Here is an 18,135-nt window from a genome sequence, read left to right as displayed (position 1 = left end):
TGAAATGAAAGATAGGAAAGTGATTTTCTATCCCCAAGCTCTTCCGATTATTAACTTAAATCCCCTCGAAAGAAAGATAGCAATAAATTCATTTCTCTTTTACCCAATTTTATTTTAAAACTTCAAATCCTTATAAAAATACTGGCGTAATTGGCAAAAATGTGTAGAATTTTTATTTCCTTTAATAACTTATAATTTTTTTCGATGCTTCAACTTCAAAACAGTTGTAGCTATCCAAAAATTTTGACAGCAAAAGTTGTTAATTATAATGAGTCAGCATTCCCAGCTCCTTTTTGCTGGATGATCGAGATTTTCTGCCTCTATACCATATAGGGTGTCTCAAAAAGATTGCAACGCAATTTAATTTTTTATCTATTAGAGATAAATAGACAATGTAAATTGCAATGTATTTCAAAATAAGACCCTATTAATAAAAAAAAATCCCGTTAATTTTACAAAAGTTGCACTTTTTAAAATTTTTATGAGACTCCTCTAGACAAATTTAATAAATTAGAAAGCTTTAATTTTATAGGTAATAAAATCATTACAAAAAAAGAAACCCGCATACTCTTATCTTTAAAATTGAGTGAGTTATGTTTAATTGAAATTTGAATGTGCCGCTGAATTTGAAGAGATAATATACCAAAAGAGAAATAAAATTTGTCACATAGTATAAAAAATATAAAATGTATAATAATATTTACATTAAAATCCTTTTTTTTTTGCCAGTTTAGGGCTTATTCGCATAGGTCTTTATTCTTAAGGTGTTTTTTTAATGTTCAGATAGTCGTTTTTGTTTGTAAAAATTCAAATACAAAATAAATATATGCAAGTAATTTATTGTCAAATTTATCATAATTTCTCAAAACAACTTTCTCACAAATTAATCCACAGACGATTTATTTTCTTTTCTTTAACTACAATTTAGCCGTTTCAAATATTTATGTTTTTACATTGCATAGTGAAATGCAGACGATTTTCTTTTTATCACAAAATCTTTTTAAAATACATTGTAAAAAAATGTCTATTTATATACATGACTTTTTTATAATATACGTCAAATGATAGACCGCATAAAATGAAACTGAGAGACGCACATGTCCCGCTGCTCACATAGGCAAAGCAATGTTTACCTCTGTCTATTAAAGCTTTATTTAAGGATATTTGGGATTTTTTTTTAAAATGCTATCGCATTTTTTATCTAAAAATTTCCACTAACAATTTGTATATAGCCTATATTTTTACCGAAGAAACAGCATATTACGAGGTGTGAAAAGTGGCATAAGACGATTTGTTTACTGTATGACAATTCATTTCGTTTTGAAAATACATTTATGAGGTTTTTCTAATGATCTTGTTGAATGGAAAAGAAAAACTTTCGAATTGATCAAATTTGTCCAGAGGGGCCATGTAAAAATTAAAAAAAAACGTAACTTTTTAAAAATTAACATGATTTTTTTTATTAACATAGTTTTGTTCTGTACTTTATTTTGAGCCATTTTGCAATTTATCACTTAATCACTTATATTTAATGGTTAAAGAATTAAACCGCGTTTCAATCTTTTTGGGACACAGTATATAACTCGCTAATTCTAATCGAATCAAAATTACTCTTTTATTGTGTTCATAAGACAAAAAATCGCAAGGGACAAAATGCGCCCTCTATGACTCGCAGATTGAATTTCCAGTATACATTCATTGTATATTATTTTGTGCTAGTCTAATTTTGTTCTACCATCTCTTAACGTAACTAATTCGAGTTTTGGAACATTCTGTTCAGATAACTGCATATTTTACCAATAATTATCGCAAATATTTCTAATAAACAACTAAATCCCTTTCATATTTAAAAAAAAAGCATATTGTTTTTAAGTCTTTACTGAATGATAGCAGCCACCCTCTAAATTTAATTTTTTAAAATTTGCAAGACTGGTATATGAAGGTTTTTCCCAATATATTTTGTTGGAAATTTTTTTAAATCGGTATTTTTGTCAGTAAATTTGAAAATAATATCCAAAAATTAAGAAAAATCCTTTTTAATGCTACCACTGTTCTAAAAATATAAATGATAAGTTAATTTTAGTCTTTAATCAAAACTGGTGAAATGAATGAGATGTTCATTCCGATAAAAATCTAATTAGGGGTCTTTGCCAAATTTATTATTTCTAGCCTAACTAATAGAGACTGTAGAAAATGGTGCGTCTTGTGATAGCTGTCATTTCATTGAAACCAACAATACATAAATAACAAGCATTTATTGTTTATCTCTCTGTAGGTAATGTTATCTTTTTCCCTCAATCACATTCTGAAAGAATGTTGTCACTTTGTTGCGATTGATTAAAAAATTTACGGTGCCTTCTATCACGTTGTTAAACATTATTTGTTATCCTTTATCTGGTACGTTTTTCAGATGTTCTAGTTTTCTATCAAGTATCTGAGTAAATATATCAAGTCTCAACAAAATGTTGTTTCGATTGTTGTTTTTATTTTAATATTCGATTCGTTTGTCTTTTAAATATTATATAAGTTAGCATTGTCTTTTAAATATTGCATATTTTATGACCTTACTACGGTTAATTACGGTTAATTTTACTGTTCATATTTAACTAAGAGTTAAACACATTAAAATACACGGAATTAAAGAATAGCAAATGAATGTTCAGAATCATACAAAGAGATAGATTTTGACTGTCCCACGATGTTTCAATTCTTAATTTTCTAAATATAATAAAACGTTTATCTAGATCTTTTTTGTCTAGATAGCTCAAACTTGCTTAAGAATTGTTCCATCTCCCCTATTTCATTTCGTCTTCTATTGTTAAATGCCTACAAAAAGATTTTGCTAATACTCGGTTAAATACACGTTCTAAAATTAAAAATATACACGACTTTCCGAAAGGAAATCTGTTGCATTTGAATAAAAGATGTTTATTTTCTATTTTGATAACATAAGAGGAAAGATAATAAAGATTAAGACAAACAATATTTACAATAAAAGTGTCGCATGCCCCTATTAGTATCAGCAAAGAACAAATTGATATGTATAAGATAAATTAGCAACTGTGAAAGATTAAAATCATAAACTGCACAATTCCATTTATTTAAATAAGGCAAAGATTTTAAGTAGAGTCTGTAATTGGAAGTAAAAAATGCCATTGTACAATTTACAATCACTAATGAAAGAATGGCACATCCAATAGAAGATTCCTGATCCCTTACCTGTCCGTATCCATTGCTCGTATATTCCGTATAGGAGCCATGACTGTCTCCATAGGCATGTTAGACATTAATGACTTTATGTGCCCTACATGTAAAAGCACGATGAACTTAGGCCTGACCAAGTTACAAGTGAGTATGCCCGTACCATCATGCAAGATGTGTGAGATTCAGGAAGTGTTAGACAACAATGTTAAAATATTGTGGATCTCCATTACACAACATGCATATGTGTTCCTGTCTACTTAGAGGAAAAGCTTTCTGTAAACTGAGAAGTAAATTCTTCGAGAAGGTACGGTAAGCTGCGGCAGTGAAACATTATTTCAACAAGTATAGAGCAACCAGGTAGTCACCAATGATGGATATTGAAGTAGAATCGACAATATCTGTTAGTGTGCACGTAAGGTGGCAATTGTTATCATCCAATGCATCCTTTAATGTTATTAATGTAGAATTTTTGTGCAGTAAAAGAGGTATCTTCATTGAATGACAGCCAGGCAGAATACAGTGTGTTATTCATCATCTTAGCATCTGCTTCAAAATATAAACCATTGCTATCAATCCATTAGTGATAAAGAACGAACTTTTAGAAATGTCTTTTGAATAAGCCTTGAAAAAAGTTCATAAATGCCTCACTTACAATAGTTGTTATGACAAATTACAACATTTCTCTAAATGTCCCTCATTCCGAGCGTACCTACAGTTGCAAATCTGCCATAGACAGTCTCTTTTATGAAGGACGGTTTATGAAAGAGTGTGGTAGTTTTTATTTGTCAGACAGATAATTTTTTATTTCTTTTTGAGATAAAAAAAATGAGCCAGTTTCTTATTTACTTTTCAAAAATATTGGCAAAAGGGGGGATAGTTTAGACTCATTCAAAATCGTTTATAATATGATATTTTTATTTCGCCATCTTTCACATTTTCACATTAGATACATATTTGCTGATCCCTCGCACTTGTATATTACCATAACCCTCAATTATCTAATTTGGACCGATTTATCGCCGTATTAGAATGTAGATATTTTAGGGAGTTATGAATGTAGATATTTTAGGGAGTAACAATGATTTTTAACGTCTTTTAGTTGACTTTGACTTTGAACTAATAAATTGACTTTCAATTGATTTTAACAAATCAGTTCATCATAGCAATTTTGTTTCGTTCTGCATGGACTTACGGATTTGAATCTCAACAGTGAAAAGTCAGGTTTGAATCTCAGTGATTATCAACCTGTTATCCACCAGCATTCCAAATGTAATATTTTCATAACATAAATTAGCTGTAACTGTAATTTATATCTGTGCATATATAAAAACCAATATTGGTAACAGTATTCAGTGTCAATTCCTCATACGGACATGAAATAAAAACCTTTGTTTTAGTTTAAAAATGGTTCTCTTTATTCATCGTCTCATTCACCACAATTCCAAATGAAAGATATTCAGAAAATGACTCGTGACGATATTTTGGAGAATGCTACCTCTCCACCTTGAAAGAAAGGATATCAAAAGTAACAACTTATTATTGTTGGATAAGGTTTGAAATTCTTCTACAACTTTTCAATTCACTTTCTGACACTCATAATGGCTTGCAATTTTAAGTTCCATAATAAATATTGTTTGTATTAATGATTATTATCATTTCTCTTACATTTTCAAAACAGCTTAAAAATGCACTGTGTAAAATACCATATTCACATTATTGTTTCATATTGTTATTTATATAGTTTGATATTTTCATTTCTTCTTATTTTTCATACAAAAGCATGCAACAGCATTTTAAACTGTAAATGACTTTATTCCTTTCCATTTATCATTTTCAATTAAGATAATAAAAGGAATTACTTTTTTTTAAACGGGATAGAAAAGTTTAATAGCCTTAAAAGTTTCATTTAACAGAATCACATCTATGGAATTATTTACAAGTAACTGTTCAAAATATTCCTAAACAACTCTCCTGGGATTTTAAAAGATTATCAAAAGCTCTTTTAGAGAAAGACAACACTTTAAATTAAAATGTGTCGCCGTGCTCTCTAGGAATTAATTACAATGTAATTCAGAGCATTAAAAACTTTCTTTTAAGCCTACCTACTGTTCTATCTTTTTTACTGAATCTAATGTCCTTTAATTAAATACGAACAACTTCTTTTGTATTAATCATGGCAAGAGCGGACCAATTAAAAACACAAACTTTTATCAATTCTTTTAATTGGAATACTCAGAATTTTCAAAGCGTCTTTAAATGATTAGTTTCTTCAAATACTCTTGAGGTGCATTAATGGGATTTGAGTGATTGTACGTGTAAGAAATATATTCTACTTCTAAGGTTAGGCTTTGAATGGGAAAGATTTTCTGTAACATTAATAATAAGATACATATTATTATGAATACTTTTGAAATTCAAATTAAAAGCAAATGTTATCAATATATATATATATATATATATATATATATATATATATATATATATATATATATATATATTGTGTTGATTACATATTCCATTATATATGTAGGACATTTGATTCAAATATTAAGATATTTTTAATATTTTCTTTAAAAAAAATATTTATTATACACAACTTTTCTTGAATAAATTTCTGCACATTAATTTGCATAAAGCAGAATATGTAAGAAAATGTAGAATTGTTAAATATTTTACAATCTTAGAATCTTTTTTTTTCAATTTAAAATTTTGAAAATAAAACTCTTAAAAATCATTGTACAATGCTCAATTGTACAATGATTGTACAATAATTGTACATTTGCTAATAAATAAATTATTGTACAAGAGCCAATCGTACAATGACGGTACAATCATTTCACATTTGGTAATAAATTGTGCAAAAGTCTTTTATTTAACTTCCGATTGGACATAAAGAAACAACAAAAAGATGAAAATAATTTTATTACTAAATGCTATGTACAAATATGGTTATTTTTCGATTGAATTGCTGAGATGATTCAGGTATTTGCATATCGGTGGACCAGTTTCCGATTCCAATCTTCGAAGGACGATATCGTCAGTGATATATTATGGTCCTTAACAATGGCAATGAAACTCCTCTTTAGTCTAGAAATTTCGATCTCCTAGCTAGTTTTTCAATTCAGGAAAAGGATGAAAATAAGTTTGGTAATATGCCAAACTTGCTAAGATTGGCCTACTAATTTGATAATGTTTGCGTCAAACTTAATACTACGTACTAAATTTGGCACTAATTTAGTAATGTGTACAAATACTTTTCATTTAACCCTTTATTTACCGAATTATGTTGCCATCAATTTTTCAACTTCATTTTTGCACTAGTAAAGTTTTCTTGCAGAATAAGCCCAGGAAACCCAAGAAAATATTTTATTTATTAGAAATATCTTAATTAATTTAATTATTAATTAAATATTTTTAATTCCTACTTTTAGCTTATATTAATTTCTTGCTATTTGGATTACATTCTCCGTGTTCTTTAGAATACCATCAGCAAAAATTGTCATATTACGAAGATATAAGCCAGATTTAAATGATACTTTTAAGTACCGGCAGTAAATAAAGAGTTAAACTGCGCCAAAAGATGCTAGGTTACAACAACACAATAGGGGGAGAGGGAAGTTTATGATTTATGACTTTATTGTCTAAAGAGTTAACCTCGGCTAAACTGTTCCATACATTTAGTTAAAAATAAAGCATATCCTGAGAAATTAAAAAATTGAAGGCACAAGTTCACTCAAGCTACGAATATAGGAAATTTTGGTTAAACTGACAAAAAATTATGAAACAAACAAAGGGAATGCAATTGGAAAAGACAAAGTATCGGATCTAAGTAAACGATGTATCAAAGTAAAAAATCGAATAGCTTTTAAGAAATTGAAAATATATGAGGGTAGTGTTTTACCAACTAAGTCTAGCAAAATTAGAGATGACATTTGGAAAAAGTTCTCGCGATTGGGAATTAAAAATCCGGTCATTCAATAAGATTGTGGTTAACAATAAAATCTGTGCAACATGTTTTATACATGGGTTTTCTCTCCACAAATGAGATATTTCTGTGTGAAACTTGCATGTCCTATACGGAGGCGGGTGTCATGAAGCGAGGCATTATCTGAAGTCAACATTCTTTTTCTTTTGTTTTAAATGGTTCTTTATAGTTTTAGTTAAGAATGCCAGCGTCCTGGCATAGGGGTAGCGCATCTTCCCCGTGATCTTGGCTTCCTGGATTCGAGTCCCGGTTCGGGCATGGTTGTTCTTCATCTGTTCTATCGGTGGGATGTGTGAATGTGCCCTCCTGTAAAAAGGGGTTGTGCAAGCGAATGTGATACGTGAGTAGCTAAGACGTACTCTTGGCCCTAGTTGGCGCTACTAAAACAAGAGACGCTTCCTTGGCTTAAAATCGCTGACTTCGTCAACGAGCTTGTCCATGGCAAGTACCATTATAAACAACAACAATAATAGTTAAGAATGATAATAAGCAGCTGCAATGGTCGGTTTCAGCATATTTCCATGAATTCAATCATCAGCAAGCTTTTTTCCCCAAAAAATCACAGCATAATCTTTCTGTAATTAAGAATTTTTTATAATTGCATACGTCTATTTGATGAGTTGTATGCATCTATTTTTTTATCGTTTGTTTTCTGAAGTGACGTACTGAATCCATGTCAATTAGTAAGTATTTTTTTCTACATCATTCAAGCACAATGTCATTACAAATAAAGCTTTCTACATATAGATGATCCATTCTTTCGAAAAATTCTTACTTTTCGTTTATAAAACTAAACTGCATCACAACTCGCACTTGATGGGAATTCCAATTCATAAATCATAATTACTTACCAACAGCTCATCTCAAACTGACAAGCTGGAGTCGGTAGTACCAGCGTTTATGGTTAGAGATATGTTCTGTCGCTCTATAGGCATCCCCACCTCCTAACAGTTATCAGCCTATTTTGTGACTCGATTCATAGGTTGGGAAAAAAAACCGGTCTCCGGATTTGATAACATGCATTATATTCTATTATTCCATTATTTGATAACATAATTCAAAGAAACAGTCATTCATACTCAGAAAAAAATGCAATTCAAGAACGTAATACCATCCTGCGTACTTGATCCCTGTAACACTGAGTTATCTCACAAGTTGGATGAGCATAAGTTGGAAGGAAAAGAAGAGGAAAAATAGAAAGAAAGGAACGACAAACTATCCAGGGATCTTCACAGAGAATCCCTTCGGTGTCAAATACTGCACGGATATATTTAATATTTTGTGGAAGTAGTAATTAAAGGAAGAGTACAAAATACCTAAAAATAAATGCTGACAATGGGTTGAATTTACAGTGAAATGTTGATGTTTACACACGCAATCTCTTTACATTTTTGAGGCAATTAGCTGTTGGTAAACTATATAGAAATTACTTACTGAAGAAAAAAAAAGAAGAAAGAAATTGATAGATGATAAAAATTGCAAAATAACATAACATTGTAAACTTTTCTATGACCTTGTGGTGAAAGCTTATAAGCCAGTTAACAGCTACGCTACACGAGCAATTGCTTTTGTACAGTGGTCATGTTACTGGGATGCGAACCACAAGGTCCCAGGTTCTATCCTCGCTCATACCAATCCACTACAACATATTATATATATAAACATTGTAATATCAAAAATATGTAGCTACTGTCTAGGTCTTGTGGTTTAGATTTCTGTTTTTCTTTGTGAGAGGGTGTTAATCAGTTCTGTAGGGTATTACAGTTACGAAGGAACGCGTGTCATTTTTGTCTTAGCTATTGAGTGGTCTTGAAGACCTCTTGGTATATGTGAATATGATTTACTATAACGTAGATGTTGCCTCTAGAAAACCAATTAAAAATATATATCTACAAGACAATTTCAGAAATTCACTTTCTTACCTGTATTCGTTCCTGCCGTGAAGATCCAAGCACCAGTGGTTTTAGCAGCTTTCACCAACCCCTGCCTCAGCACCGCCTTCAGTTTGGGTTGCAACTCGAAGTTGGCTTTCCCTCCATGAACTGTGATTAATAATTTGGGAAGTTCCAGCTGCCACTCTCGAGTCAACAGCTGCAGCAGAAGCTCGGGTTTGGTGTCGAAACTTAGTCGCACGTACTGAAATTAAATCGAAATGTTTTGTAATTACTGAAAAAATGAAAAAGAATAGAAAAGAATATACTATTTTTAAAAAAATAATAACTTTAAGAATTTTTTTTAAATCTACGAAAGTTTGAAATTTCATTATGGAAGCCATATAGTCAATGCAACATTGGTACTAGCTGAATATATTGTAATCTAACAACGCTGTTACAGCTTATTTACAGTAATGTGGAAGCCATATCCAATGCAAACATTGGCATTAGCTAGAACGAATTGTAATCAACAATACTGTTACAACTTGTAATGATGTAATGTGGAAGCCTTAGAATATATCAACAACATCAAATTTGCTGCTAATTTGGATGGAAAAATCGGCCGCTTAAATAAACTCTGCAGCTATTCGGTAGAGGTTGTCATCAAATGTATTTTTTTTCTGTTTGGAATCAAAGTATAATCATTTAGGATTAAATCCAAATACAGATACTCACTGCCTCCACAAGAGAAAAAAATTCAGTTATAAGTATCTGCCAAACTGGATTACAAAAGTAACAAGCTAGTGCTTATGTTATAAAGTTGTAATTATTTAGTTGCCACTTTAAATTTCGAAGTCCTTTATATTCTAATAAACATTACAAATGTTTTTTTATAGTTATTGTTAAAAAAAGTTTCAATATTCCACTCTGGTAGGATATCATTAATACTGTAAGCATTTAATGGAAATAAAAGATTTCATCCATGTTGTATGATTAGTACATCTGAAATGAATGGTATATTTTACGAGCACAGATATAAAGTTCGAATAATAAAATGCAAACAAATGAAGATAAATCATGTTGCGAAATAAAATTTGAAAAAGCTGAGAGATTTAGAGTTTGTTAGTCCTTTGTAATTTCGTATTTTATACACAGGAAAAATCATTAAAATTTATCAAAAGCAAGAATTAATTTTTTCATCTTTCAGAATTGTTTTTTCTCTCATAAAACTCTATTTATACTAGTAAATAAATTCTTATGCTATACTTTTTACAAACTAATCTACTTTCTGCCTTAAAAACATTGTAATAATGTGCATTTGATTTATTTCCAATTAATATCGATATAAATGTTTTGAAGTTTTACAACACTTCTATAAAACAGATAAAGGGACTAAATTTTGTTGTAAGAAATTGAAAGAAAAATTCAAAATTTCATTCGGTGACTACTAGTTTTAAATAGGATTAAGCAATCAATATTTTGAATGTCTCTTTTATTGTTGAAGCACTCGAAAGGGCGTTCAAGAGAAAGTCTGAAGACTGTCCGAATATTTTTGCGAAATCTTCTCTTCTTTGTTAAATTTGATTGAATGATAATTGGAGGCATCTACTTTGTTTATTAGAATGATGTACAGGGTTAGAAGCCTGGCTCTTGGCCGAATCCATTTTCTGACACGATTTCCCTAATAAACAAATGCTTAACTGAATCCCCTTTTGTATATTATCTCGTTAATAATATGAGATGTAACTGAGGGAGCTAAGGAGTGGGTACAAAATTTCTTTTATCTCGAAAGAGAAATTTGGACGTTTTAGTATTCCATGTTTAAGTTCCGTGGCTCCGAAGTTTTTAAGAATAAGAAGGTTTAAGAACAAGGTAGCACAAGCACTCTACTGTATACCACACGGCCTATAACCACATAAGAATTTCTATGGTCAAATGGTAAAAGACTAGAAGATCTTTTATTAGCAGTGTTCCATCAAAAATCAGTCATGTGCGTGGGCCTAGTGTATGTTAATTCCATTTATAGTTGATCTACTGATAGTCAAACCATCCATCTTTACAAATCAGGTAGAAGCTCAGATGTCATTTGGTCACGAATGAAAACTGCACGAAATAAAATTTGCAATTTGGTCACGAGTCAAAATTGCAAGATCTATTAAAAATATCCTTCTTTTTGCTTTCAAACTGCGTGTTAATCTCTAAGTGCAAACTAAATCTATAAATAAATTAACTTCGCCATGTAAAAACAATTTTTATTTATTTCTAAATTTGGTTACCTAAAATGTATTTTAATTTAAAATAAATAAAATACTAGCATCACTACTGGATACCTCAAGACCTATAACCAGATAAGAATGCCTAGGATCAAGTAACAAAATACTAGAAGATCTTTTTTCGCAGCCTTGTTTAAGTTCTGTGCCTCCATAGTTCTGAAGAATAAGTACTTTAAAGAACAAGGTATACCACACGAACTATAACCCATAAGAAGGTCTATCTTCAAGTGGTAAATTACGAAAAGATCCTTTGTTCGCAACCCTATTCCGTCAAAAATCAGCTATGTGTATGGACATGGTGTATATTAAATCTTCCATTGGTAGTCAAACGCACCCATATTTTTGTAACGTTGAAGTTTACATATAAAGTGGAAGATCGGGTACCATTTGATCACGAATCAAATTATTTGGTCATGAGTCAAGTTATTTGGTAGCGAGTTAAATTATTTGGTCATGACTCAAGTTATTTGGTAGCGAGTTAAATTATTTGGTCATGAGTCAAGTTATTTGGTAGCGAGTTAAATTATTTGGTCATGAGTCAAGTTATTTGGTAGCGAGTTAAATTATTTGGTCATGAGTCAAGTTATTTGGTAGCGAGTTAAATTATTTGGTCATGACTCAAGTTATTTGGTAGCGAGTTAAATTATTTGGTCATGAGTCAAGTTATTTGGTAGCGAGTTAAATTATTTGGTCATGACTCAAGTTATTTGGTAGCGAGTTAAATTATTTGGTCATGACTCAAGTTATTTGGTAGCGAGTTAAATTATTTGGTCATGAGTCAAGTTATTTGGTAGCGAGTTAAATTATTTGGTCATGAGTCAAGTTATTTGGTAGCGAGTTAAATTATTTGGTCATGACTCAAGTTATTTGGTAGCGAGTTAAATTATTTGGTCATGAGTCAAGTTATTTGGTAGCTAGTTAAATTATTTGGTCATGAGTCAAGTTATTTGGTAGCGAGTTAAATTATTTGGTCATGAGTCAAAATTACAAAGATCATTCAAAAATATCCTTCATTTATATTAAAACTGCACATTAATCTAAATGCAAACTAAATCTATAAATATATTAACTGTACTATCTAAAAAAACAATTTTATATTTATTGTAGAAATTCGTTACCTGCAATATATTTTAATTTGAAATAAATAAAACATTAATCTCTCTACTGCAGAAAAAATAACGTCCATTATATCTTAAATTTCAGAGCTTACAAACAATCTCAATATTCATTTTATAGTGAAAACGCAAAAATTATTAAAACCAATCTACCCATGCAACCACTCTAAAATGAAATTCCAGAGCTCTGAAAAGCTTTTGAAGTCGTTATCTATTCAGCCCAGATGAGATCTGTTTCCAAAACGCAAATGCAACCGTGATTTTACAATTACTTTTACGTTGAGTAAAGTACCCCCATAGCTGGCTTGAAAGAGAATGGAGAGCTTTTCAGCATCGAGTTCCTTTGGAATGCATGAAAACTCATTTATGCAACACATTAGAGACAGGATGACTCCCACCAACTGTGTTCAATGGAATGCATTATTGTTCAACCAATCGATCTCCTCGAAACCTTTCCCTCTTCACGTAGTTATCCAATTAGATGAGTGATGAATGGTTGAAAGAACCGCTCGCGAGAAATTTTTGTTTTTCTAGTAGTATTTCAAGAGAGAATAAAGTGTAACGAAGTTTGATATCGTTTTTTCTGCGATCAGACTGGTATACTTTTCACTTTTTTCGCTGCAATTGCAGTGACGGTGTAGTTAATATTCTTCTGTTTTTCCCTTTCTTTTTTTTCCTGTGATTTTCTTCAAAGCATAGTATAAAAGAAAGATTTATTGCCAAATAGAGGCAGGTGTTTATATTATGAAAGTTGCTTTCAAGTAAGAATGAAATTTAAATCTACATTGATCGAATTCTTCTTCTTTGTTTTTCAAACAGAGTTGTGCAATCTAGCAAAACATTGCAACTTTAAAATTTCATTATATATTGATTATTAAGTAGCTATAAATTTAATTAATTATAAGCATTAATTATTCCATTAATTTAAATTTCAATTGAATGGAAAAGTTAATTATTTAATTAAAATTTACTTAATAAAAATATTAACTATTTAATAAAATGTCTACTTACACCATTATATTTTAACAGCAAAGTAAGAAAAAGAATACTAGTGTATATCAGAGAAAATAAAAATCTTTAGAACAACTTAATTAACTTCCATTTAAATTAACTACTTAATGCAAGAGAACAGTTAAAAAGTGCTAAAAGTATGAAAACTTTAAAGATGGGAACGTAAAAGCGGGACAATGTTGTATAAGAAACTACTATGATCATTTCTCGAATCAACATTTGTAAAGGTCACAGCAATGTCAAAATTAGATAGTACTTTCAAATAAATATATAACCATGACTGTTTATGCTTTTTACTGTAGTACATTCTGAACAAATAAGATCAATCATAAAATCGCAATCCGACTTTAGCAACTAGCTGATTCACTGGACTATATGATTAATGCCAATTATATCCATAATGCATAATTTGATGTTCATGATTCCCTCAAAGAAGTATTTTTAAACGTCAGATTGTGACAAATATTGAAGCGTATTACTTCAATAACCTTACACCTGCTTTGTTTTATCTTATAAATGCACTTTTCTGATGGAGTCTTGATATAAGATATTGTAATGATTCAGCTTCTTCCCTGGGTGACCACTGTGACATTCCTTTTTCCCACACTCGATGATTTACATTCCGGGCCATTCTTCATCAACGAAACTCCCACAGTGTTAAGTGCCTCCAGATTGCCAAATGGAAGACCTTCCTTTTAAGTATGGTCGTCTGGCCAATTAGTGCTAATCCAGATAAGTAACCACACGTGCGTTTCCCAGGGAAATAAATCGTGTCTTCGAAAGGCGAGAGTGTCAAACACTCCAGATGTCCTTCATTTTTCCCATTGTGGAGGGTGGATCATCAATGGACATTTCCCACGGGCGACCAGAGACGATTCAGGTTGTTCTGAACGGTGATTGGGTAACAGGGAGTGGACAGGAAAGGTGGAGTCTGAGAGAAAGATAAAAGGTGAGATTTTTCGGAAGAAGGAGAGAGGAGCTTGGTATGAAGTGGACTTCTGAGAAAAATTCAACCCGAAGGAAATTCGGTGAATTCCTAGAGCTAACCCTGCAGTAGCCTGAGACGCCAACCGCCTGTTAGCTGTTCTTGTGAAGGCGTTTTCTCCAAATTTGTTCGAGGAAGTATTCTTGTTTAAATTTCGTGGTATAAATAGCATCATTCATTTAACCTAGATGAGAAAGAGTTGTTTTTATGTAATAAAGCTGTAAATAAAGAATTTGATCATAACGCTACCTGTTATTGGATCGAGACTTTACAATATAAAGGCTTTAAAAGTGTTATTTTTCTGATAATCAAGCTTTTAATTGTACATGGTTCCTTGTGGTACTGTAACATTTTTTCTTTTTTTTAAATGTAAACTACGCAAATAATAAACAGAATTTTTCTTCGTTAATTTCGTTTTAATAAAGGAAAAACATCGCGTGAGAAGCAATGAAAACAGTTTGAAATGTTTCTGCAGCAATGAAATATATTGTCAAAAATTATATTAAAAAATGCCCTTAAAATATTTAAGAATTTAACGAAACATTTCATAACAAATAAACATTATATAGACATTTGGTTGATGCTTAAAATAATATAAAATTCATTTTTGTGCAATAATATTTTTCAGAAGTTAAGGTGGGTTCAGACGAGGCTTATTATTGCGCGCAATAGAAGGTCACGCCTACTTCAGGAAAATCACGTGACTGCAACGGGACAATGGCAAATGGTTGTCCCGTCGGGACAACTATTAGCCATTGTCTCATCAACGTTGTCTCAACTGTTCACACGGGGACAATGCAGGGACCACAGCAGAGAGACAACAATTGCGCGCAATTGTTAGCCTCGTGTGAACCCACCTTTAGCGTAGAAAAATTCCAAAATATTTTTAAAAAATTTTAATTTATCAAAATTACAGTAAAATTTTCAGAATGCCATTTTTAGGTGAACATTTACAACTTCCAACTATTATATTTGCATTCAAACTGATAGCTCTAGGTCAAACGATCTACTCTACAGACTGCTAGCAAACACACCTACGGGGCAGACTTACATTCGTCGTTATTATTAATAGATGGATTATAGTGATTACAAGTATCAAGTTATAAGACTCATTAGCTCGTTTCGCTCGTACCCACCCGAGTAAGATCTTTTCTGGTGTACCGTTTTTGTTCCAAACGGGGGGGGGGATTCAGAATGTTAAACGGAATCACCAATGGTGTCTTAGGAGGGGAGGACCTCAGGAATTCACATTTGACAGTGAGAGTTATTTTCGCTTGCGTAATAGATTTAAAAGATTAAAGAAGAAATTCCGGCGTTAAATTGACACCTATGGGAAGTTCCAAAATATGATTTTGAAATTATTTCATATATTTATATGTCTTAAACTCTGCATTGATATGAACAAAAACAATATTTAAATTTTAATAGAAATAAAAAAATATTTTGGGAAAATTCATTTACCAAATTTGATTTGGTCGATTCAGATGATATTGCAGACAATTATCATATATGATATTAATGAATTTATAATACTTCATAGAAATTGTTAACTTTTACTGGACACTTTTTTCTGGAGTAAACATTTACTTCAGAAGATAAAATAAAAATATTTTATTCATGAATATATAATTTTTTCTGGTGATTGGACTTGAATGTATTATTCATTATTGCATAAATAAATAAATAAAAAACACATAGGAATTCGAAGTAAATTTCATTAGTAATATACTTGAAAATTGAATCTGAATTGGAAATATACTTGAAATACTAACTTTACCAGCATTGAATTTCCACGCCCTGTTTTCGTGATCAATGCAATGTACAATTTAATACTTTCGAAATCTATCTATTAACAGATTAATTGAGTTTCAACTCCATATACGAGGCACTTCATAGTAGCGAATGTGATAAAAGGAGTGAGTTCAGGTTTCTGTAATAATGTATTTGAAATCGAGCAAAATCAGAATAATTAAAATTCTTCTTGTTTTTTTGTCCAGCAATAAAAGGTATCTTTAGATATATTTTTAATTAAATTTATTTTCTATAAACAGATTAATTTTCAGTTAGATTTGGGTAATAAAACACATATCAACTATATAATTTATTTTTAAAAATGTGATTAAAATTTGTGAATTTATAAAGCTTTTGAGAGGTCAATATTTAAAATGCAACTGCGTTAAAAAAAAACTTCTAATTTTTTTCAAAAATTGGAACAGGTGAAATTTTCAGAAGCATTCCTTAAAATTTTAAAGATTTAATTTAAACAGCCATAAAAATGAATATTAGCAGAAAATCAATATAACCTTATCCATTTTAGAGAGCCAGATATAAAATTTTAAGAAAAAGTGCTTAGATTAAAATATTTATTTTAAACATTTTAAAATATATATTAAAAATATTTGATAAAACTTTCCTATTATCTGAGGCGCAGTATAGCCAAATATGGCTCTTGCGCCAGTAAAACACACAAAACCAAAACCTCTTATCTGAGTAATATTTATTTTATAATTGTTTCATTAAATGAACAAAAAAATTCTGTCTAAATAATCGGTTATCAAAAAAGTATTTAATTGAGAAACAGTTAATTGCAAAGACTTTATTTTAAAATCAATGATAATTATCAGTAAATTGTTATTAATATATATAATGTTGTGATTTATGGCCCTTTATAAGCCCACTGACAATTATCTGTCAGCGATTTAAGCCAATAGATATATTTAATTGCATATAAACAATTTTATATTGCTGATTATTATCAATTGTTAAGCATGAATTTGTATTATTATCAATTAGATATTGCACGTTAAATGCATTCAGTATATTTAATAAATGCAATATGCTTTAATTAGTTACCACTGTCTTATTTTCCAATTAATCTTTTTTTCTTCATGTGAAAGAAAGCAACACACAAAACTCGGTTTAATTTGCTTCTCAAAACTTGTGCATTCTTTAAAAATTCATTCCTTTTTATTGATATTAAAAAAAATACTTTTAATTCATGTAGAAAGGACGGATGTATTTTTCTAACGTAAATATAAGCCTTTTTATGTGAAAGGAATATTTTAAATCGTTGAATGGTTAATTCAAAATTTCCAATCAAATCAGTCATCGAAGTACCGGTATATTTAGTCTTAAGAAACATCCTGGAGATATTAAACAGATATTTCTAAATCTTCTTTCTGAATCTTCAAATCATATATCAACAGATATTTCTTAATCTACTCGTTTCAGAGTCTACAATAGATTGGTCCTGTTGAAACTCTACCAGGAATTGTAGCAATCAATTAAGGACTCCATTGTGATATCCCTATCACCCATGATAATGGCAAGGAGTCCAGAAGGTGGGCGAATTCAGTTTACAACTCTATATAAATGCTCACAAACGTCCCCTTCAACCAAAATAGGTGTAAAAGTTTGTAAAGAGGACATGGAGAAACAAACCCATCTCAGCAAGCCGAAGATCCCTCGAGCCAAATCAAACCAACTGGCAAATTTATTAAGGAACATGCAAACATTGCCCCTGGAATAAACAGCATTTAATAACAATATTCGACCCACATGAGTAAGGAAAAGACATAGGTCTTTGAAAAAAAATTGTTCAACTAACCCAGCGTGGGATGAGAGAAGTTATATTGCTTTATATCCCATCCCGTTTATATAGCATATGTAAAAATTTTTTACCTTTCCA

The 18,135-nt window shown here is 30.6% G+C and overlaps 1 protein-coding gene across 1 annotated transcript in view; it reads right to left on the bottom strand.

Annotated features, from left to right (window-relative positions):
* Window positions 1-9,216, bottom strand: part of LOC129987645 (transient receptor potential cation channel trpm-like) — a 247,814-nt gene extending 238,598 nt beyond the window's left edge. The window contains exon 1 of the mRNA XM_056095604.1: window positions 9,112-9,216. The gene's annotated coding sequence lies outside the window, so the exon portion shown is untranslated. The remainder of the gene's footprint in view (window positions 1-9,111) is intronic.
* Between the last annotated feature and the right edge of the window lie 8,919 nt (window positions 9,217-18,135).

This window comes from Argiope bruennichi, chromosome 10 (assembly GCF_947563725.1).
Source record: "Argiope bruennichi chromosome 10, qqArgBrue1.1, whole genome shotgun sequence".
Lineage (NCBI taxonomy): Eukaryota > Metazoa > Arthropoda > Arachnida > Araneae > Araneidae > Argiope > Argiope bruennichi.
Note: the sequence above shows the minus strand (reverse complement) of the source record. Positions and strands in the feature narration are given on the sequence as shown.